Source organism: Phyllobates terribilis, unplaced genomic scaffold, assembly GCF_046119375.1.
Source record: "Phyllobates terribilis strain yellow unplaced genomic scaffold, ASM4611937v1 Scaffold_3__8_contigs__length_932513732, whole genome shotgun sequence".
NCBI lineage: Eukaryota > Metazoa > Chordata > Amphibia > Anura > Dendrobatidae > Phyllobates > Phyllobates terribilis.
This window is the reverse complement of record NW_027362763.1, coordinates 777,822,863-777,847,211: the sequence shown is the minus strand read 5'-3', so window position 1 is coordinate 777,847,211 and position 24,349 is coordinate 777,822,863.

Here is a 24,349-nt window from a genome sequence, read left to right as displayed (position 1 = left end):
CAAGACGGTTTTAATGCCCCTGGGAAAAGTGGTAGAGGTCACATTAGCTTAACAAGATGGATTTAATGCCCCTTGGAAGAGACGTGGAGGTTGCAGTAGCTTAACAAGACGGTTTAAATGCCCATTGGAAGAGTGGTGGAGGTTAGAGTAGCTTAACAAGACAGCTTTAATGCCCCTTGGAAAAGTGGTGGAGGTCACAGTAGCTTAACAAGACGGTTTTAATGCCCCTTGGAAAAGTGGCGGAGGTCTCATTAGCTTAACAAGATGGTTTTAATGCCCCTTGGAAGAGACGTGGAGGTTGCAGTAGCTTAACAAGATGGTTTAAATGCTCCTTGGAAAAGTAGTGGAGGTCGCATTAGCTTAACAAGACGGTTTTAATGCCCCTTGGAAAAGACGTGGAGGTTACAGTAGCTTAACAAGACGGTTTAAATGCCCCTTACAAGAGACGTGGAGGTCAGAGTGGTTTAACAAGACGGTTTTAATGCCCCTTACTAGAGCCATGCATTACAGCATATTAAAAACATTATTCCCATTATTGGGGAGTGGGTCTCCCATAGTCTTTGCCTATGCCTTCCAAGCAAAAGCTGCCAAAAAATAGGACGGAGGAACTTGCAATGCTGGCAACACGGACCACAGTCACCCTGGTGGTATAATGGTGGTGGAGGCTGAGGATAAGGAGAAGAGCAAAAAAAAGCCGAATTGAGGAAGCTTGTACCCATGTGTGGGTGTGAAGCGGTGCATGGGAATACACCTCCCGAAATAACACAGTGGATTTGACTTTATGTTACTCTGCTGTCATTTCATGGTGATGAGAAGACTGGCCCAGTCCAGCCCTTGTTCATTTTGATAAGAGTCAGCTTGTCAGCATTGTCAGTTGACAGGCGAGTGCGCTTATCAATTATAATTCCCCAGTGGCACTGAAAACACGCTCCGATAGCACACTAGCAGCAGGGCAGGCCAGGACCTCCAAGGCGTACAGAGCGAGTTCATTCCAAGTGTCCAGCTAGGATACCCAATAATTAAAAGGCACAGAGGAATCACGGAGGTCTCTGGTACGGTCGGCAAGGTACTTCCTCACCATCTTTTGAAACTTTCCACTCCTTGTGAGAGCACCCCGCGCCTCAGGGCCTGTAAGTTGGGCGGGTCTCAGAAAACTGTCCCAGAATGTTGACAGTGTTCCCCTGCCTCTGCTGGATTGGAGTTGCGTCTCTTTCGCCTGTACGACATGGTTGGGCAACGAACTGTGACCTCTGCCGCTAGCGTGTTCAGATGGGAATTTTTTTAACAGTTTTGCAGTAAGAGTCTTCTGGTACTGCCCCATTTTTGTAAACCTCTCCACCTCAGGAATAAGAGAGTGAAAGTTCTCCTTGTAGCGGGGGTCTAAAAGTGTCACCAACCAGTAATGACTGTCACCCAACATTTTTACAACGCGAGGGTCACGGTTAAGGCTGCGTAACATAAAGTCAGCCATGCGTGCCAGACTGGTAACGGGCAAGACTTCCGTGTCCTCACCAAGATGACGAGTGATGATGCTCTCCTCCTCCTCCCCCTGTCCTCAGGCCACCCACACTGAACCGACTGTATGACAGTTGTACAGGTACTACCGTCTACAGCGCATGATACCAGCTCCTGTTCTTCCTCCTCCTCCTCCTCCTCTCCCTCATTGTCCCCCAATGCACATTGGATGAGATGAGGCTGGACTGTGTGTAATCGCTCATTACGGGTTCTTGATCCATCTCATCATACTCTGGCTGCAATGACTCCTCTTTTATTCTCTGCAGAGAGCGTTGCAAAAGACAGACAAGTTTGATGCTGACGCTAATGATGGCGTCATCGCCACTCACCATCTTGGTGGGCTCCTCAAAGTTTGTCAGGATGGTACATATGTCAGACATCCAGGTCCACTCCTGAGGTCTTATATGTGGAGTCTAACCTGAATATCGACGGCCTTGTTGCAGCTGGTACTCCACAACTGCTCTCTTCTGCTCACAAATCCTTTGCAACATGTGGAGGGTAGAGTTCCAACGTGTGGGGACATCACACACCAGTCGGTGTGCCGGAAGCTGCAAACGCTGCTGCAACACAGCAAGGGTGGCGGAAGCTGTAGCCGACTTGCGAAAATGAGCTGACAGGCGGCGCACTTTGACGAGCAGATCTGGCAGCTCGGGGTGCGATTTAAAAAAGCGCTGAACCACGAGGTTAAGCACATGAGCCAAGAATGGTACGTGTGTGATCTCGCCTCGCCTCAGAGCCGCCACCAGGTTACGGCCATTGTCACACACGACCATGCCTGGATTTAGGTTCAGTGGTCTCAGCCACAGATCTGCCTGCTCTTTCACAGCTGTCCACAACTCACAAGCAGTGTGAGGTTTATCACCTACGCTTATGAGTTTCAGCATAGCCTGTTGCCGCTTCGCTGAGGCAGTACTGCAGTGCTTCCAGCTTGTAACTGATGTGCTGATATCTGAGATGGAGGCTGAACATGAGGAGGAGGAGGAGGATGCACAGGAGCTATACAGTGTGGGGGCAACTCTGACTGACATAGGGCCCTCAATCCTCGGTGTGGGGAGGATGTGTTCCGTTTCAAAGTCCGACTGGGTCCCGGCTTCCACTATGTTTACCCAGTGTGCCGTCAGGGAGATGTACCGTCCCTGGCAACAAGCACTTGTCCACGTGTCCGTTGTCTGGTGGACTCTCCCAGTAACTGTGTTGTTGAGGGCACGACAGATTTTTTGGGACACGTGCTTGTGTAGTGCAGGGATGGCACACCGGACAAAATCGTGTCGGCTGGGGACTGAGTACCGAGGGACGGCCACCGCCATAAGGTTGCGGAAGGATTCCGTCTCCACAAGCCTAAAAGGCAGCATTTCCAACGCAAGCAGTCGTGAAATGTGCGAATTTAGGACTGTGGCCTGTGGGGCATTGGCTGCGTATTTGCGCTTTCCTTCAAAGCTCTGGGATATGGATAATTGAACGCTGTGGTGGAACGTGCAAGTTGATGTCATTTCTTGAGAAACTGCCATAACAAGTGAAGACTGAGAGGAGGGGGCATCTTTGCATGCAGTATGGACAGGGGATTGCCTTGCACGCACAACAGGGGGTTCTATTACACGCACAACAGCGGAAGAAGCAGTGGTGACACCCGCTGACACTGGTCGTGGACCCAGGGGTTCGCCCCACAAAGTCGGGTGCTTTGCTGCCATGTGCCTGATCATGCTGGTGGTGGTCAGGCTGGTAGTTTTGTCACCCCTGCTGATGCTGGCATGGCAGGTGGTACAAATGCCCTTTTTGGGGTTATCAGCAGAGTCTTTAAAAAATTCCAGACTCTGGAAGACCTACCGGTTGTACTGGCAACGTCCCTCGTGTTGGTGTTACGGGGAACTGTTGCCCGCCTTCTGTGTGCGGCCACCACACTGCTTCTTCCTGCCTGTTGGGGTACTCTGCCTCCCTCCCCCTGTGTGCTGCTGGCCTCGCTCTGCATGTCCTCCTGCCACGTTGGTCAGTTACTAGATCATCCACCACCTCCTCCTCTTCCACTTGCACACCAGGATCCTCCTCCTCACTTCGTGGCAATTGTGTCTCGTCACCGTCCACCTCTTGTGACAAATTGTCAGCGTCGATTTCCTCTGGCCGTGGCTGTTCAAATATTTGGGCATCGCTACATGGGATCTCCTCTTCCACCACTTCAAGCGGAGCAGGCGAGTGACACAAATATGGAAATGGACCAGTGAACAGCTCTTCAGAGTGTCCAAGTGTGGGATCAGTTGCTGTCTGATGACATTCGCATGGTGGGAGGAAGGAGCATCAGGGTGAGGAGGAGTATGCAGTCGAGACTCACGGCTACTAAAACTTGACCGTGTGGAAGACAGACCGGAGGTGGTGGTGCCCAGGTAACTGGAGGAATTATCTGCTATCCAATTAATAACCTGTTCACATTGATCAGTTCGCAATACTGGTGTTGTAGTGTGCTTCCCAAGTAATTCGGTCAAGAAGTGGGAGCGAGAAGATGTGGCTGTTGGTTGTGGCACATTTTCACCTTGGCCACGGCCCCGTCCTCTACACGCACCATCACCAGAACGTCCAGTTCCACGTCCCCTGCAACGCGCCTTGCCCATTGTAAATGAAGTAAAATAGCTTACGCTCGCACTATCAATGGAAAAAGGGTAATAAAAAGGAGATTAGAACCGTGGAAGAGGAAAACCACAGTTCTATTTCTCTGGCCTACACCAGAATCTTTTAAACACATATATTGGTGTCTGACCAGTCAGGGAGACACTATTACATTTTTTTATGGCAAAAAATGTCAAAAACAGGATAATACAGAGATTTGACCTGTGGAACTGCAAAACCGCAGTTCTATTTTTCTGGCCTACACCAGACTCTTTTAAACAGATATATTGGTGTCTGACCAGTCAGGGAGAAACTTTTACTGTTTTTTTTTATGGCAAAAAATGCCAAAGTCAAAAACAGGATAATACAGTGATTTGACCTCTGGAACTGCAAAACCACAGTTCTATTTTTCTGGCCTTCACCAGACTTTTTTAAACAGATATATTGGTGTCTGACCAGTCAGAAAGAAACTATTACTGTTTTTTTTTATGGCAAAAAATGTCAAAAACAGGATAATACAGAGATTTGACCCGTGGAACTGCAAAACCACAGTTCTATTTTTCTGGCCTACACCAGACTCTTTTAAACAGATATATTGGTGTCTGACCAGTCAGGGAGACACTATTACACATTTTTTTTACAGCCAAAAATGCCAAAAACAGGATAATACTGAGATTTGACCTGTGGAACTGCAAAACCACAGTTCTATTTTTCTGGCCTACACCAGACTCTTTTAAACAGATATATTGGTGTCTGAACAGTCACACTTTTGGGAGGGGGAAAAAATACCAAAAGGTTAATAAGATGGGTATTTGTACAGTCTGACTGAGGAAAAAAAAAATACAGGATTTAGATGAAAAGAATGATAATTTTTCCTGGCCCCTGAGACCGGGGTGATAAGTCTAGCAATTTGACCAACAGGAGCACACAGGACTGTAATGCAGCATTTGCTGGTATAACCACTGCGTCTCCTATGCAGCCTGCCTGCCTGCCTGATCTCTGGGCTAGATATTAGTCCTGAGAAGTACTGTTTGCTTGATTTGGCAGCCTTTAGAGACCCTACACTACCTATTCCGCACTATATATCTCTCCCTAACTCAGCAGCACTGACCCTACACTGGCTGATCCGGAGCTACTGTGTCCAAGATGGCAGCGCCTGGTTTTAAATTCTCGAGGTGACGCTGTGCGGCCAGCCAATCACTGTAATGCCCACAAACAACATGGCTGTGGCATTACAGTGACTGGCTGGCAATCCCTGCATGTTCATTGGCTCTGTAAAGAGCGCCAAACGTGCAGGGCGGAGACCCGAGCTCCCGCCCGAGTAACCCGGAAATGCTCGGTGCTCGCCGAACATCCCGAGTAGCGTGATGCTCGGGCGAGTAATGAGCAGTGTCAAGCATGCTCGCTCAACACTATTAGGGAGGTGTAAACATTTTTTAAATCTTTTATATAACAGAACACGTTTTACTTTTTTGAACTCTTGTTTTAACAATGCAACTTAGCAAACATTTTGGGTTATGTTTCGGTTTTGTTAAAAAAATATAAAAAAAATAAAAATAGAAAGCGAACAAAAAAGGGTTATGGTTTTACAACTATTTTAGTGGTAGAATTAAACAACCATATGCATCAGAACAATATTGCTAACTGTTGCCTCCTAGTAAAATAATATTTTATCATTATGTAAGTTACATTTTTTTTTCATGGGAGGGATTAATTTAAAAAAAAAAACAACAAAAAATAAAAACCAAAAGATAAAAAAAAAAGGTTAAGATTTTACAACTGTTTTAGAAGTTAAATATATATCAACCATATGCGTCACAACAATAGGCCTGGCTGGTATGTCAAATTACTTTCCATGCACGAACCTGCCTAGTAATGTAGTATTTTAGGGTTAAATATATTGCATTTTTTTTGCCAAGGAGGGGGATAACTTGAAAAAAAATATAATAAGATAAAAAAGTTATCATTTTGCAACTGTTTTAGCAGTTGAATTTAACAACTGTATGCTCAGGAACAATGATGCCCCCATGTCATCTCCATTCTGTCCCCATGTCATCTCCCATTGTGTCCCATGTCTCCATCTTGCCACCATGTCATCTCCATTCTGCCCCCATGTCATCTCCATTCTGCCCTCATGTCATCTCCATTCTGCCCCCATGTCATCTCCATTCTGCCCCCATGTCTCTCCATTCTGCTCCAATGTCATCCCCATTCTGCCCCCATGTCATCTCCATTCTGCCCCCATGTCATCTCCATTGTGCCCCCATGTCATCTCCCATTGTGCCCCCATGTCATCTCCCATTGTGCCCTCATGTTATCTCCCATTCTGCCCCCATATCATCTCCCATTCTGCCCCCATATTGTCTCCATTCTGTCCTCATGTCATCCAATCTCCCATTCTGCCTGCATGTCTCCATTGTGCCCCCATGTCATCTCCCATTCAGCCCCCATATCATCTACCATTGGTGCTCCCATGTCATCTCCCATTGTGCCCCCATGGTGTGGCTTTACAAAAAAGTAAAAAAAAAAAAAAGTTTCTCCTTACATTGCCGCCGGTCCAGCAGCAACTCTCCTTCGTCAATTTGAAGAGCGGACAACAGTCAGTCACAGGCCGGTACTGACATCATATGCCTGCGACGTGCGCGCTGACGTCAGCTGCCGGCCTGTGATTGGCTGGCGGCTGTTAACTACTGCCATGTGGGAAGACTCCCACATGACAATAGATTTAAAGTGAACCTGCGTCTGAGGAAGCAAGTTCTGTTCGCTGGGGCCTGGTGAACAGAGGGGGGGCCCCTCTACTTACCGGGCCCCATACGCCAGTAATGTAGTATTTTAGGGTTAAATATATTGCATTTTTTTTGCCAAGGAGGGGGATAACTTGAAAAAAAATATAATAAGATAAAAAAGTTATCGTTTTGCAACTCTTTTAGCAGTTGAATTTAACAACTGTATGCTCAGGAACAATGATGCCCCCATGTCATCTCCATTCTGTCCCCATGTCATCTCCCATTGTGTCCCATGTCTCCATCTTGCCACCATGTCATCTCCATTCTGCCCCCATGTCATCTCCATTCTGCCCTCATGTCATCTCCATTCTGCCCCCATGTCATCTCCATTCTGCCCCCATGTCTCTCCATTCTGCTCCAATGTCATCTCCATTCTGTCCCCATGTCATCTCCATTCTGCCCCCATGTCATCTCCATTGTGCCCCCATGTCATCTCCCATTGTGCCCCCATGTCATCTCCCATTGTGCCCTCATGTTATCTCCCATTCTGCCCCCATATCATCTCCCATTCTGCCCCCATATTGTCTCCATTCTGTCCTCATGTCATCCAATCTCCCATTCTGCCTGCATGTCTCCATTGTGCCCCCATGTCATCTCCCATTCAGCCCCCATATCATCTACCATTGGTGCTCCCATGTCATCTCCCATTGTGCCCCCATAGTGTGGCTTTACAAAAAAGTAAAAAAAAAAAAAAAGTTTCTCCTTACATTGCCGCCGGTCCAGCAGCAACTCTCCTTCGTCAATTTGAAGAGCGGACAACAATCAGTCACAGGCCGGTACTGACATCATATGCCTGCGACGTGCACGCTGACGTCAGCTGCCGGCCTGTGATTGGCTGGCGGCTGTTAACTACTGCCATGTGGGAAGACTCCCACATGACAATAGATTTAAAGTGAACCTGCGTCTGAGGAAGCAAGTTCTGTTCGCTGGGGCCTGGTGAACAGAGGGGGGGCCCCTCTACTTACCGGGCCCCATACGCCAGTAACGGCAATAATGCCCTGATGGCGGCCCTAAATGTAGTACCTACAGAGATCAAACTAGCCATTCCACAGCAAAAGATGTGGGAGCCATTAGCAACAGTACCACCAGCACTTTTGGCAACTGTCCCAGCAGTAGTAGCATGAAACATAGGTCACAATTGACCTACTTTGCTCTTGGCAATAGTGAGAAGGAAGCAGAGGGCATCCATCTTGTGGAGTAATCAGCCTTTTGAGAATTGATGGCATGCCCTCAGTCTCACTGGAAGATATCCACTCATCATTATTTCTCACAGAAAGGGATGTCCGCTTTCTGGTCTCTTGTGCAGGAGAAAGTAGGCAGCTATATTAACTTGTCTTTGAGATCCAAAGTAGACAACTGGGGCAACATGAGTTTTATAACCCACTAGGTGAATGTTTGTAACATCAACAATCCACCACCTCAACTGGGACAGGTGGTCAAGCCTCAATGCTACTTCTGTTTCCACCACCAGGCAGCGAGTTTCATTCTTCTCCTTCTTTCAGGAATATACCTGCATAAGGGTGCAGGATATTGCCAGGAAAGAGTCAGCACATTTCAACCATTCTGACATGGCAAAGCATGCCCCTTCGAACTATGCAAAAATAGATCGATCAGTCAGAGCACCACTGTATTTTTGATGTCACAACTCACTGGAATTCAACGCTTTTTATGTTGGACCAACTGTAAGAGGAGCATAAAGCAGTGATCGGCTGCATCATGCAGCACCAAACTGGATCATGTATTACTTTAAGATCCATCATTTGCAGCTGATAAAAGACATGTGTCACATACTGAAGCCCATCAAAGATGCAACTAAATTTTTCAGTAAGCACAAATGTGGAATAATCAATGTCATCCTCTTTATATTTATCCTGGAAAAAAACACTCAGAAGAATGCAAGAGGGACTGGAGGAAATATAACAACTTACAAATGTACATCACCATCCTGTGTCTGTTTGGAACTCTCAAGGTCGATGTTATATGCAGCAGGATTTGGAAAAATAGAGGATGACAATGAGAAGAAACAAGTGGATGTGGAGAAAGAAGATAGAGTTGGCTCAGGCAGTGGATGAAACTGATAGATTTAAAAAAAGACAGCAACAATTTCGGCTATGAGAGCCAATTATGTTGAAAATGAACAAAGGAGATCCTCAATCATGCTGGCCAGCTTGGGAATCTGTGCTGAAAATCTTGTTGGATAACAAGCGTATTGTTACCATCAAACAAAGGAATGACTTTTGGATGGCCATGCTTTTAGGTGCTCCTTATAAAAGTAAAATGTGAGAAATTTTTCCGGTTTTTAATAGGGAATAGTGATAATCGAGCATGCTCGCTACTGCTCGGTGCTCGCCGGAGCATCTCACTGCTCAAGATGCTCGGCGCTCGCTGAGTATTTTTGGGTTGCTTGCGTCCCCTCCCTGCATGTTTGGTGCTCTTTAGAGAGCCAATGAACATGCAGGGATTGCCTGCCATGCACTGTAATGCCGTAGCCATGTTGGTTGTGGGCATTACAGTGATTGGCTGGTCGCACAGCGTCATCAGGTCTATATCAGACCTGGCGCCGCCATGCTCGTCACAGTCACTCCGGGTCAGACAATGTAGGGAGAGCTGCTCCTGTGTCAGGGAGAGATTTGATCGTGTATTAGGTAGTGTAGGGAGAAAAAAAACATACATTACACATATCCATCTTAACAAACAGTCCTTCTGAGGACTAATCCATCTGCAGAGATATCAGGCAGGCAGGGTGTATAGGCAGGTGGTGTATATAGCAGACTGCAGTGCATATACCACAAGAGGCTCCATTCCAATTATGCCTTCTGCTGCTGTTAGATATTTCTATACAAAGGCCCAGGTCTCAGGGGCCAGGAATACTTTTCTTTGGATCTTAATCCTCATTATTTGCTTAAAAGCAATCCAGAGAACACCGTTTTTCTGCGCCATTTGCTTGCTTTGGGAGAGGTGCTGATGCGTCAGGCACAGATTTGCTTGTGTATTAGGGTATTAGGTAGTGTAGGGAGAAAAAACGTTCATTACACATATCTATCTTAACAAACAGTCCTTCTGAGGACTAATCTATCTGCAGAGATATCAGGCAGGCAGGGTGTATAGGCAAGCAGTGTATATAGCAGACTGCAGTGCATATAGCACAAGAGGCTCAATTCCAATTCTGCCTTCTGCTGCTGTTAGATATTTCTATTCAAAGGCCCAGGTCTCAGGGGTCAGGAATACTTTTCTTTGGATCTTAATCCTCATTATGTGCTTAAAAAGCAATCCAGAGAATACCATTTTTTCTGCGCCATTTGCTTGTTGGCACTGCAGAATACAGCCAGGTCCTTTCCATATTATAGCACTAGAAATCCAGCTATTTAAAACTGTGTTTTCTCTATCAAACGGATCACATATACGTTGTCAGAAAATACTGGCATTTCTGGCCTCCATTAAAAATTTCCTTTAGTGTGTCATTGAAGCAATTCACTGCAGTTTGCTGTTCAAACTACTTACCTACAGGCCAGGTATTTAACACTGTGTTTTCTCCATCAAACGGATCACATATACGTTGTCAGAAAATACTGCCATTTCTGGCCTCCATTAAAAATTTCCTTTAGTGTGTCATTGAAGCAATTCACCGCAGTTTGCTGTTCAAACTATTTACCTACAGGCCAGGTATTTAAAACTCTGTTTTCTTTATCACACGGATCACATATAAGTTCTCTCCAAACTTAGTCATTTGTAGTGAGCGTGGAAGATACTATCCTCCATTTAAAATGGGCAAAGCATGTGGTAAGGGACGGGGAACTGGACGTGATGGTAATGGTGCATGCATAGGCCGAGGACAAGGCCGTGGGCAAGCCGAAATTGTGCCACAACAATCACCCACATCTTCTCGCCTGACCTTTCTGTCCCAATTTCTAGGGGACTGCAGCACACCACTATTGAACCGAGAGCAGTGTCAAAAGGTTGTTTGTTGGATAGCGGAAAATGCTTCCAGTCACTTAGCCACCACCACCCTGTCTTCTACACGGTCAAGTCTCAGTAGCCGTGAGTCTGGACCGCATTCCTCACCCTGATCCTCCTTCCCTCCACCAAGTACCCAGAGACAACTGATCCCACACTTGGACACTGTTCACTTTTCCATTTACAGATTCGGGCCTCTCGCCCGGTCCACTTGAAGGGGGGCAAGAGGAAATCGTGTGTAGCAATGCCCAAATATTTGAGCAGTCACGGTCACACAAAAGCGACAGTGGAAAAGTGTCAGAAGAGGTGGACGATGATGAGACACAATTGCCAGAAAGTCAGGATGAGGACCAGGGTGCGGAAGTGGAAGACGAGGTGGTGGATGATATAGTAACTGACCCAAAATGGCAGGATGACATGCAGAGCAAGGACAGCAGCACAGAGGGGGAGGGAGGCAGAGCACCCCAACAGGCAGGAAGAAGCAGTGTGGTGGCCGCAGACAGAAGGCAGGCAACTGTTCCCCGTAACACCAACACGAAGGAAGTGTTAGAACCCTCTTGTTTGTTTTTTTCCATCTTGTGTTTTGCGGTCACGTGACCATCTGCCTTTATATTCCAGCTCTGCCTTTATGGCTGTGCTGGACTTCAGTGTTTGACTGTTTCTCTAGCCTGGTGCTTCGGTGTCTTTCTCTGTCAGTTCGCTTGGTCCTTCTGGGACCTCTAGTACCTTTTGTCAGTTTGTCTTTTTGTGTTCTGCAACAACTTCTCTGTTTAGGAGGTGTCCCATTTTTGTCCCAGTCTTTAGTTCTTTTAGGGACCCCTCCCTTAATACTATAGGTCTTCGTTCAAACTACCCGAGGAATAAGGCAGGTCTGTTCGCTAGGAACAGGCAGCCCGCTACATCGTAGGGATTCAGCTTAGTCTTACTGTAGGGACAGCTTTCCCCTATCTTTCCTTAGTACATGTTGCAAATCATAACAGTAAGTCCAGCCCAAAAAAACTAAAAGGAAAGAAATTCGGGGATCAGTATGGTTTCCATCCAGGATTTGTCTCAACGCCAGCAGGGATTGTCTCTGGAGGTGGCCGAGCTTCAGCAACATGTAAGTAGCTGTTCTGGAGCGCATTTTGTTGAACCCAAGGTAGGACTGCCTGATGTTTCTTATGGTAAACAGCAAGATTTTTTTTCCTTTAAAAATGCTTGTTTGTTATATCTTCGTTTGAGACCAAGGTCCTCTGGGAATGAATCACAGCGCATTGGTTTTATTATGTCACTTTTGCGCAATGAACCACAGGGGTGGGCCTTTTCTCTCCAACCTAATGATCCGTGTTTAAGGTCTATAGAAATTTTTTTTTTGCTATGAGTCTATTATATGATGATCCTGACCGAGTCTCATCTGCTGAGGCAGAACTCAGGCATTTGAATCAGGGGTCAGGTGATGTTGAAAATTATTGCACACACTTCACGAGATGGGATTCAGAAGTCTTATGGAATTATCCTGCACTGAAATGTTTATTTCTTGCTGGTCTGAGTGAAAGGGTTAAGGATTTGCTAATTGCATTCCTTAAGAATGCAATTCCCCCTTAAGAATTCCCCCCTGAGACTCGGCAGGATGCCATGCAGTTAGCTGTTCGTTGGACAGGAGACTGAGGTCCAGGGTGAATGAGGTAAAGACTTCAGTAATGTCAGGTCCCAGTCCCCAGAAAATCTGCTCTGACGGTGGAGAACCGATGGAGGTGGGGGCGAAGTCGCTCTTCTCTCAGGAAAGAGACCGGAGGTTCGCCGAGGGATTGTGTCTTTATTGTGGTAAAGCTGACCATTGGATTAAGTATTGTAAGCTTCGTTTAAGTAAAGAAAAAAAAAAAAGTCAGGTACGCCCGTATAGCTTGTTTACGCTCTGCAGGAGTATTTCTTTCTGGGAGTACTACTTTGCAGGAAAATTTGATTGAATTTCAGGTATTTGTGGATTGTGGTTCAACACTTAATGTGATTGATAAAGGGTTTTTGGAAAAACTTAACTTGAAATCCAAACCTTTGTCGTCACCTATTTCTGTGATTGCAATTGATAACACTCCCTTGAAATGTATTACTCACAAGGTTGCTGCATTTCCCCTCACTATCAATGGTGTTCATCAAGAAATTTTGGACTTGGTTGTATTAGATAATTTACCCTCTCCGGTCGTTTTAGGTTTGCCTTGGTTAAAACTGCACAATCCTTTACTGGAATGTCTACTAATGTCGTTAAGTCTTGGAGTCCGAAGTGCTATGATAAATGTTGTAATGGTCGCATTGCGGCTGTGGAAAAAAGGGAATTACCTGTACCTATTCAAGATTTTTGGAAGGTTTTTTTCAGAGGAGGAGTCGCAAGTTTTACCTCCTCATAGGGATTATGAGTGCGCCATTGAGTTTGTTCCTGGAGCTACTCTTCCCAAGAGTCGCTTGTTTAATCTGACTATTCTTGAAAGAAAGGCATTAGAGGAGTACATACAGACTAGCCTGGCTGCTGGTCACATTAGGCCTTCTAAGTCGCCTGTGGCAGTTGGATTTTTCTTTGTTAAAAAAAAGGACGGGGGTTTACGTCCATGTCTGGATTTTCGTGAAATGAATAAGATTACCGTACGCAATTCCTACCCATTACCGTTAATTCCTGACTTGTTTAACCAGTTAGTGGGGGCCAAGTGGTTCTCTAGAATTGATCTCCGGGGGGCATACAATTTGTTACGAGTGAAGGAGGGCGATGAATGGAAAACTGCTTTTAACACTCCGGTAGGTCATTTTGAGAATCTGGTGATGCCTTTTGGTCTTACCAATGCACCTGCATTTTTTCAGAACCTTACTAATGACATCCTGAGACCTTTGACTGGTAAGAATGTGGTTGTGTATTTGGATGACATTTTGATTTATTCACCAGATCTAGAGTCCCATTGGCAGAGTGTATGTGAAGTTTTGCAGTTATTGAGTGATAATTCACTCTTTGCTAAGCTGGGGAAATGTGAGTTTGCTGTGCAGAAAATTATTTTTTTCGGCTACATTGTCTCCAGCGAGGGCTTTGAGATGGACCCGGTGAAGGTTCAGGCTGTGCAGGAATGGCCTAGGCCTATTGGTTTGAAATCTATATAGAGATTTTTGGGTTTTACCAATTATTACAGGAAATTCATTAAGAATTTTTTTGCAATTGTTAAGCCTCTGACCGATCTCACTAGGAAAGATGCGAATACGGCCCAGTGGACTACTGAGGCCATTGAAGCGTTTGAGTATCTCAAAGAGAGGTTCAGTTCTGCCCCTATCCTTATGCAGCCTGATGAGACTAAGCCTTTTTTGGTCGAGGCCGATGCTTCATCGGTGGGGGTCGGAGCAGTTTTGTCTCAGGAGAACAAGGGTGGAGTACATCCTTGTGCCTTCTTTTCGAAAAAAATTTCGGAAACCAAACTGAATTATGATGTTAGAAATCAGGAGTTGCTGGCGATTAAACTCGTGTTTGAACATTGGCGTCATTTTTTGGAAGGCGCTAGATTTCCTATTCAGGTTTTCACAGATCATAAGAATTTGATCTATCTGGATGCTGCCAAGCGCATGAATGCAAGTCAAGCTAGGTAGGCACTTTTTTTTTCTCGGTTTCATTTTTCTGTTAGCTATATTCCTGGTACTAAGAATGTTAAAGCCGATGCTTTATCTCGCAGCTTCTCTCCTACGGTCGGTGCCGAGGAGGAGGAGAGCATTTTACAGAAAGGAGTTGTGGTGACGACATTGGACTCCATTTTGGAGAATGGGATTCTGAAAGCTCAAGATGATGCTCCATCAAACACTCCCCATGGGAGGTTGTTCTTGCCTAGAACCTTTAGGAGAGATTTGTTTGTGGAGTGTCATGAGTGTCAGTTGGCAGGTCATCCAGGAATTTCGTAGACTAAGAGACTTATCAGTCACAGTTTTTGGTGGACTGGATGGCAGAAGGAAGTCATCAAGTGGGTGCGTCAGTGTACTGTGTGTGCTAGGTCAAAGGCTTCACATACTCCTGCTGCGGGGTTGCTTTGCCCTCTGGAGGTTCCTAGTGCACCTTGGACGCATCTTACAATGGATTTTATCACTGATCTTCCTGTGTCCGAGGGTTTTACTGTCATCTGGGTGGTCGTGGACCGTTTTAGTAAGATGTGTCATTTGGTTCCATTCATTAAGTTGCCCTGCGCCAAGACACTCGATAAGGCATTTGTTAAGGAGATTGTCAAGCTCCATGGCGTTCCCACGGATTTTGTTTCTGATAGAGGACCTCAGTTTGTGGCTTGCTTTTGGCGTACTTTTTGTGACAGGTTGGGAGTCCCTTTGTCATTTTCGTCTGGTTATCATCCTGAGTCTAATGGACAGACTGAAAGAAAGAACCAGGATGTTGAACAGTTTTTGCGTTGTTTTGTGGCGGACAATCAAGAGGTGTGGTCGGAGTTTCTGCCTCTCGCAGAATTTGCTCTTAACAATCATACATCCTCCTCTGCTGGGTGTTCTCATTTTTTTTGTTGTACTGGGAGACATCCGTCTTTTGGTTCGTTCTCCAAATTGGGGTCGGCGGGGTTGGAGGAGGATAATTTTTCCAGTGATTTGGAGAGAGTTTGGACTAATGTATGTTGCAACCATCAAGAGGCTAACAAGAAGTCCAAGAAGTATTTTGACAGGAAACGTAAGGAGGTTTTGTTTACTGTGGGTGACATGGTTTGGTTGTCCTCGAAGAACCTGCGGTTGAGGATTCCCTCTAAAAAACTGGGTCCTAAGTTTGTGGGTCCATTTAAAGTGCTTCAGGTTGTTAACCCGTCTGCTGTTAGGTTGGATGTCCCTACTTCCTGGAAGATTAATCTGTGTTTCATGATTCCTTGTTGAAAAAGGCTGATGTATCTGATAGAGACGCCACTGTTACAGTTCCTCCTGTGGTGGAACACGGCGAACATGAAATTTCTCGTATCTTGAATTCTAGATGGCATAGAGGGAGATTACAGTATCTTGTCTCCTGGAAGGGTTTCGGTCCCGAAGACAACTCTTGGGTAAGGACGGATGATGTCTCTGCTCCTAGGCTTGTTAAAGCTTTCGACAGGAGGTTTCCGGATAGGCCCGGGCCTTGAGCATCCGGAGGATCCTCATAAAAGAGGGGGTACTGTTAGAACCCTCCTGTTTGTTTTTTTCCATCTTGTGTTTTGTGGTCACTTGACCATCTGCCTTTATATTCCACCTCCGCCCTTCTGGCTGTGCTGGACTTCAGTGTATGACTGTTTCTCTAGCTTGGTGCTTCGGTGCCTTTCTCTGTCACTTCGCTTGGTCCTTCTGGGACCTCTAGTACCTTTTGTCAGTTTATCTTTTTATGTTCTGCAACAACTTCTTTGTTTAGGAGGTGTCCCATTTTTGTCCCAGTCCTTAGGTTTTTTTAGGGACCCCTCCCTTAATGCTATAGGTCTTCGTTCAGACTAGCCGAGGACTAAGGCAGGTCTGTTCGCTAGGAACAGGCAGCCCGCTACATCGTAGGGATTCAGCTTAGTCTTACTGTAGGGACAGCTTTCCCCTATCTTTCCTTAGTACATGTTGCAGATCATAACAGGAAGTTGCCAGTACAACTGTTAGGTCTTCCCGAGTCTGGTTGTTTTTTAAAGACTCTGCCAATAACCCCAAAAACGCCATTTGCGCCACCTGCCAGGCCAGCATCAGCAGGGGTGGCAAAACGACCAGCCTGACCACCACCAGCATGATCAGGCACATGGCAGCAAAGTACCCGACTTTGTGGGCCGAAACCCCAGGGTCCAGGAACAGTGTCTGTGGGTGGCACCATTGCTTCTTCCGCTGTTGTGCATGCAAACCAATCCCATGTCCATGGTGCATGCAAAGACGCCTCCTGCCCTGCACCTGTCATTGCACACTCTCAAGTAGCAGCATCAGGAAGCACGTCTATTGTCCCAGTGCAGCATTCAGTTGTCCATACTCCAGTCCTTGGAACGCAAGCGCAAATATGCAGCCAACGCCCCACAGGCCATACTACTAAATTCTCACATTTCACGGCTGCTTGCACTCGAAATGTTGCCTTTTAGGCTCATGGAGACGGAAGCATTCCGCAACCTGATAGCAGAGGCCGTCCCTCGGTACTCGGTCCCCAGCTGCCACTATTTCTCCCGGTGTGCCGTCCCCGCATTACACAAGCACGGGTCCCAAAACATTAGCCGTGCTCTCAACAACACAGTTACCGGTAAAGGCCACCTAACCATAGACACGTGGACAAGTGCTTGTGGGCAGGGACGGTACATCTCGCTGACGGCACACTAGGTTAACATAGTGAAAGCTGGGACCCAGTCAGACCTTGGGATGGAACACGTCCTCCAGACGCCAAGGATTGCGGGCCCGAGGTCAATCAGGGGTTGCCCCCACGGTCTACAGCTCCAGCACCTCATCCTCCTCAGCCACCTCCTCCTCTTCAGCCTCCATCTCCGAAATGACCACATCAATTACAAGCTGGAAGCCCTGCAGCACTGCCTCGGCCAAGCAGCAACAGGCTGTGCTGAAGCTAATATGCTTAGGTGAAGACCCGCACAATGCTGAAGAGTTGTGGACAGCTCTGAAAGAGCAGACAGATCTGTGGCTCACACCGCTGAACCTACAGCCAGGCATGGTTGTGTGTGACAATGGCCGGAACCTGGTGGCGGCTCTGTTGTTAAAATACGCCGCCTGTGTGCTCATTTTACAAAGTCAGCTACAGCTTCCGCCGCCCTTGCAGTGTTTCATCAGCGATTGCAGCTTCCGGCTCACTGACTGGTGTGTGATGTCCTCACGCATTGGAACTCTACACTGCAGATGTTGGGAAGGATTTGTGAGCAGAAGAGGGCAGTTGTTGACTACCAGCACCAACAAGGATGTCGGTATTCAGTTCAGACTCCACACATAAGACCTCAGGAGTGGACATGGATGTCAGACATCTGTACCATCCTCCAAAACTTTGAGGACTCCACCAAGATGGAGAGCAGCGATGACGCCATAATTAGTGTCACCATCCCGCTTCTCTGTCTTCTGAAACGCTCTATGCTCCCAATCAAAGAGGATGCATTTCAGGCAGAGCACGATGAGATGGAGCAAGTAGCCATACAGGATGATTACACACAGCCAAGCCTCATCTCATCCCAACGTGGATTGGGTGACAATGAGGAAGAGGAGGAGGAGGAAGGACAGGAGCTAGTTTCATGCACTATGGACGGTACTACCGGCACAGCTGCCATACCGTCTGTTCAGCGTGGATGGCCAGAGGACAGAGAGGAGGAGGAGAGCATGGTCAGTCATCCTCTTGGTGAGGACACGGAAGTCTTTCCTCTTAGTAGTCTGGCACGCATGGCTGAGTTTATGTTACGCTGCCTTTCCCATGACCCTCGCGTTCTCAAAATTTTGGGTGACAGTCATTACTGGTTGGTGACACTTCTAGACCCACGATACAAGGATAACTTTCTATCTCTTATTCCTGAGGTGGACAGGTCTACAAAAATGGGGCAGTACCAGAAGGCCCTTGTTGTGGAACTATTAAAAAAATTTCCATCTGAAAACGCTGGCGGCAGAGGGCACACTTCGTTGGATAACCAAGGAGTACAGGCGAGAGAGACACAACTCCAATCCAGCAGAGGCAGGGGAACACTGTCAAAGTTCTGGGAGAGTTTTCTCAGACCCTCCCATCGCACAGGCCCTGAGGCGCAGGGTACTCTCACAAGGAGTGCAAAGTTGCTGAGTGAGTACCATGCCGACCGTACCAACGTCCTCCGCGATTTCTCTGTTCCTTATAATTATTGGGCATCCAAGCTAAATTTGTGGAATGAACAGGCTCTCTATGCCTTGGAGGTCCTGGCCGGGCCTGCCGCCAGCGTTTTATCAGAACGGGTTTTTAGTGCCGCTGGTGAAATTATAACTGATAAGCGCATCCGCCTGTCAACTGAAAATGCTGACAGGCTGACTCTTATAAAAATGAACAAGGGCTGAATTGGGCCTGATTTCTCAACACCACCGAATGATAGCAGCGCAACATAAACTCAAATCCAGTGTCTTTTCTTGGAAGGTGTATTCCCATGCACCTTTTCACACCCACACATTAGTATACGCTTCCTGATTTTGTCTATTTGCTCTTGTCCTCCTCCTTCTCCTCTTCCTCCACTACCATATCACCAAGGTGACCATGGTCAGTGATGCAAAACCCACATAATTTTTTTAAAGGGTGTTTATTAGTGTTGAGAAAGCATGCTCGACACAGCTCAGTACTCGCTCGAGCATCTCACTACTCGGGAAGTTCGGCGAGCACCGAGCATTTCCGGGTTACTCGGGCGGGAGCTCGGGTCTCAGCCCTGCATGTTTGGCGCTCTTTACAGAGCCAATGAACATGCAGGGATTGCCAGCCTGTCACTGTAATGCCGCAGCCATGTTGTTTGGGGGCATTACAGTGATTGGCTGGCCGCACAGCGTCACCTCGAGTATTTAAAACCGGGCGCCACCATCTTGAACAAAGTCGCTCCGGATCAGCCAGTGTAGGGTCAGTGCTGCTGAGCTAGGGAGAGATTTATACTCCGAAATAGTTAGTGTAGGGTCTCTAAAGCCTGCCAAATCAAACAAATAGTCCTTCTCAGGACTAATATCTATCCCAGATATGAGGCAGGCAGGCAGGCTGTATAGGAGACGCAGTGGTTATACCAACAAACGCTGCATTACAGTCCTGTGTGCTCCTACTGTTCAAATTGCTAGACTTATTCCCCGGTCTCAGGGGCCAGGAAAAATCCTTTTTTTTTTCATCTAAATTCTGTATTTCTTTTTTTCCTCAGTCAGACAGTACAAATACGCGTTTTATTAACCTTTTGGTATTTCCCCCCCCAAAAAAAAAAATTGAGTGTGTCTGTGACTGTTCAGACACCAATATATCTGTTTACAAGAGTCTGGTGTAGGCCAGATAACTAGAACTGTGGTTTTGCAGTTCCACGGTTCAAATCTCTGTATCATCCTGCTTTTGCCATTTTTCCGTAAAAAAAAACAGGAATAGTGTCTCCCTAACTGTTCAGACACAATTATATCTGTTTAAAAGAGTCTGGTGTAGGCCAGATAACTATAACTGTGGTTTTGCAGTTCCACAGTTCAAATCTCTGTATTATCCTGCTTTTGGCATTTTTTCCGAAAAAAAAAACAGTAATAGTGTCTCCCTGACTGTTCAGACACAAATATATCTTTTTAAAAGAGTTTGGTGTAGGCCAGATAACTAGAATTGTGATTTTGCAGTTCCATGGTTCAAATCTCTGTATTACCTTGCTTTCGGCATTTTTTCCGTAAAAAAAACAGTAATAGTGTCTCCCTGACAGTTCAGACGCAAATATATCTGTTTAAAAGGGTCTGGTGTAGGCCAGATAACTAGAACTGTGGTTTTGCAGTTCCACGGTTCAAATATCTGTATTATCCTGCTTTTGGCATTTTATCTGAAAAAAAACAGTAATTGTGTCTCCCTGACTGCTCAAACACAAATATATCTGTTTAAAAAAGTCTGGTGTAGGCCAGATAACTAGAACTGTGGTTTTGCAGTTCCACGGTTCAAATCTCTGTATTATCCTGCTTTTGGCATTTTTTCTGAAAAAAAATACAGTAATAGTGTCTCTCTTACTGTTCAGAAACAAATCTATCTGTTTAAAAGAGTCAGGTGTAGGCCAGATAACTAGAACTGTGGTTTTGCAGTTCCACGGTTCAAATCTCTGTATTATCCAGCTTTTGGCCTGTTTTACGTAAAAGAAAAACAGTAATAGTGTCTCCCTGTCTGTTCAGTCACAAATATATCTGTGTAAGCTATTTTACTTCATTTACAATGGGCAAGGCGCGTGGCAAGGGACGTGGAACTGGACGTTCAGGTGATGGTGCGTGCAGAGGGCGGGGCCGTGGCCAAGGTGAAAATGTGCCACAACCAACAGCCACATCTTATCGTTCCCACTTCTTGACCGAATTACTAGGGAAGCACACTACAACACCAGTAATGCGAACTGATCAGTGTGAACAGGTTATTAATTGGATAGCAGATAATACTTCCAGTTACCTGGGCACCACCACCTCCGGTCTGTCTTCCACATGGTCATGTTTTATTAGCCGTGAGTCTCGACCGCATACTCCTCCTCACCCTGATGCTCCTTCCTCCCACCATGCCGAGTGTCGTCAGAAAGCAACTGATCCCACAGTTGGACACTCTGAAGTGCTGTTCACTGGTCCATTTCCATATTTGTGCCCCTCGCCTGCTCAGCTTGAAGTGGTGGAAGAGGAGATCCCATGTAGCGATGCCCAAATATTTGAACAGCCACGGCCACAGGAAGTTGATGCTGGCAATTTGTCACAAGAGGTGGACGGTGACGAGACACAATTGCCAAGAAGTGAGGAGGAGGATCGTGGTGTGCAAGTGGTAGAGGAGGAGGTGGTGGATGATCTAGTAACTGACCCAACGTGGCAGGAGGACACGCAGAGAGAGGCCAGCAGCACACAGGGGGAGGGAGGCAGAGTACCCCAACAGGCAGGAAGAAGCAGTGTGGTGGCGGGCAACAGTTCCCCGTAACACCAACACGAGGGACGTTGCCAGTGCAACCGGTAGGTCTTCCTGAGTCTGGAATTTTTTTAAAGACTGTGCTGATAATCACAAGAAGGCCATTTGTACCACCTGCCATGCCAGCATCAACAGGGGTGACAAAACTACCAGCCTGACTACCACCAGCATGATCAGGCACATGTCAGTAAAGCACCCGACTTTGTGGGGCGAACCCCAGGGACCACGACCAGTGTCAGCGGGTGTCACCACTGCTTCTTCCGCTGTTGTGCGTGTAAGAGAACCCCCTCTTGTGCGTGCAAGGCAATCCCCTGTCCATACTGCATGCAAAGATGCCCCCTCCTCTCAGTCTTCACTTGTTAATGCAGTTTCTCAAGAAACAGCATCAACGTCCATGTCCACGTCCCACCGCAGCGTTCAATTTTCCATATCCCAGACCTTTGAACGAAAGCACAAATACGAAGCCAACGCCCCACAGGCCACAGTCCTAAATTCGCACATTTCACGACTGCTTGCGTTGGAAATGCTGCCTTTTAGGCTGGTGGAGACGGAATCCTTCCGCAACCTTGTGACCGTCCCTCGGTACTCGGTCCCCAGCCGACACTATTTTGCCCGGTGTGCCATCCCTGCACTACACAAGCACGTGTCCCAAAACATCTGCCGTGACCTCAACAACGCAATAACTGGGAGAGTCCACCTGACAACGGACACGTGGACAAGTGCTTGTGGCCAGGGACGGTACATCTCCCTGATGGCACACTGGGTAAAAAAAGTGGAAGCCGGGACCCAGTTGGACCTTGGGACGGAACAAATCCTCCCCACACCGAGGATTGCGGGCCCTATGTCAGTCAGAGTTGCTCCCACAGTGTACAGCTCCTGCGCATCCTCCTCCTCCTCCTCCTCCTCATGTTTAGCCTCCATCTCAGATATCACCACATCAGTTACAAGCTGGAAGCACTGCAGTACTCCCTCAGCCAAGCGGCAACAGGCTGTGCTGAAACTCATAAGCGTAGGTTATAAACCTCACACTGCTTGTGAGTTGTGGACAGCTGTGAAATAGCAGGCAGATCTGTGGCTGAGACCGCTGAACCTACATCCAGGCATGGTCGTGTGTGACAATGGCTATAACCTGGTGGCGGCTCTTAGGCGAGGCGAGATCACACACGTACCATGCCTGGCTCATGTGCTTAACCTCGTGGTTCAGCGAATTCTTAAATCGTACCCCGAGTTGCCAGATCAGCTCGTCAAAGTACATCGCCTGTCAGCTCATTTTCGCAAGTCGGCTCCAGCTTCCGCTGCCCTTGCTGTGTTGCAGCAACGTTTGCAGCTTCCGGCACACCGACTGGTGTGTGATGTCCCCACACATTGGAACTCTACCCTCCACATGTTGCAAAGGATTTGTGAGCAGAAGAGAGCAGTTGTGGAGTACCAGCTGCAACAAGGCCGTCGATATTTAGGTCAGACTCCACACATAAGACCTCAGGAGTGGACCTTGATGTCTGACTTATGTACCATCTTGACAAACTTTGAGGAGTCCACCAAGATGGTGAGTGGCGATGACGCCATCATTAGCATCAGCATCCCACTTGTCTGTCTTTTGCAACGGTCTCTGCAGAGAATTAAAGAGGAGGTATTGCAGCCAGAGTATGATGAGATGGATTAAGAAGCCGTAGCGGGCGATTACATATAGCCCAGCCTCATCTCATCCCAACATGCATTGGGGGACAATGAGGGAGAGGAGGAGGAGGAGGAAGAACAGGAGCTGGTATCATGCACTGTAGATGGTAGTACCTGTACAACTGTCATACCGTCGGTTCAGCGTGGGTGGTCTGAGGACAGGGAGGAGGAGGAGGAGGAGGAGGAGAGCATGGTCAGTCGTCATCTTGGTGAGGACACGGAAGTCTTGCCCATTACCAGTCTGGCACGCATGGCTGACTTTATGTTACGCTGCCTTAACCGTGACCCTCGCATTGTCAAAATGTTGGGTGACAGTCATTACTGGTTGGTGACACTTTTAGATCCCCGCTACAAGGAGCACTTTCACTCTCTTATTCCTGAGGTGGAGAGGTCTACAAAAATGTGGCAGTACCAGACGGCCCTTGCTGCAGAATTGTTAAAAAAATTCCCATCTGAACACGCTAGCGGCAAAGGTCACAGTTCGTTGACCAACCAAGGCGTACAGGCAAGAGAGACGCAACTCCAATCCAACATTCTGGGACAGTTTTCTGAGACCCGCCCAGCTTACAGGCCCTGAGGCACGGGGTACTCTCACAAGGAGTGGAAAGTTTCAAAAGATGGCGAGGGAGTACCTTGCCGACCGTACCAGCGTCCTCCGTGATTCCTCTGTGCCTTTTAATTATTGGGTATCCAAGCTGGACACTTGGAATGAACTCGCTCTGTACACCTTAGAGGTCCTGGCCTGCCCTGCCGCTAGCGTGTTATTGGAGCGTGTTTTTAGTGCCGCTGGGGGAATTATAACTGATAAGCGCAATCGCCTGTCAACTGACAATGCTGACAAACTGAACCTTATCAAAATGAACAAGGGCTGGATTGGGCCAGACTTCTCATCACCACCAAATGACAGCAGAGTAACATAAAGTCAAATCCACTGTGTTATTTCGGGAGGTGTATTCCCATGCACCGCTTCACACCCACACATGGGTATACGCTTCCTCATTTCGGCTGTTTTTAGCTCTTCTCCTTATCCTCAGCCTCCACTACCACTATACCACAAGGGTGACCATGGTCCGTGTTGCCAGCATTGCAAGTTCCTCTGTCCTAATTTTTGGCAGCTTTTTCTTGGAAGGCATAGGCAAAGACTATGGGAGACCCACTCCCCAATAATGGGAATAATGTTTTTAATATGCTGTACTGCATGGCTCTTGTAAGGGGCATTGCAAGTTCCTCCGTCCTAATTTTTGGAAGCTTTTGCTTCGAAGGCATAGGCAAAGAC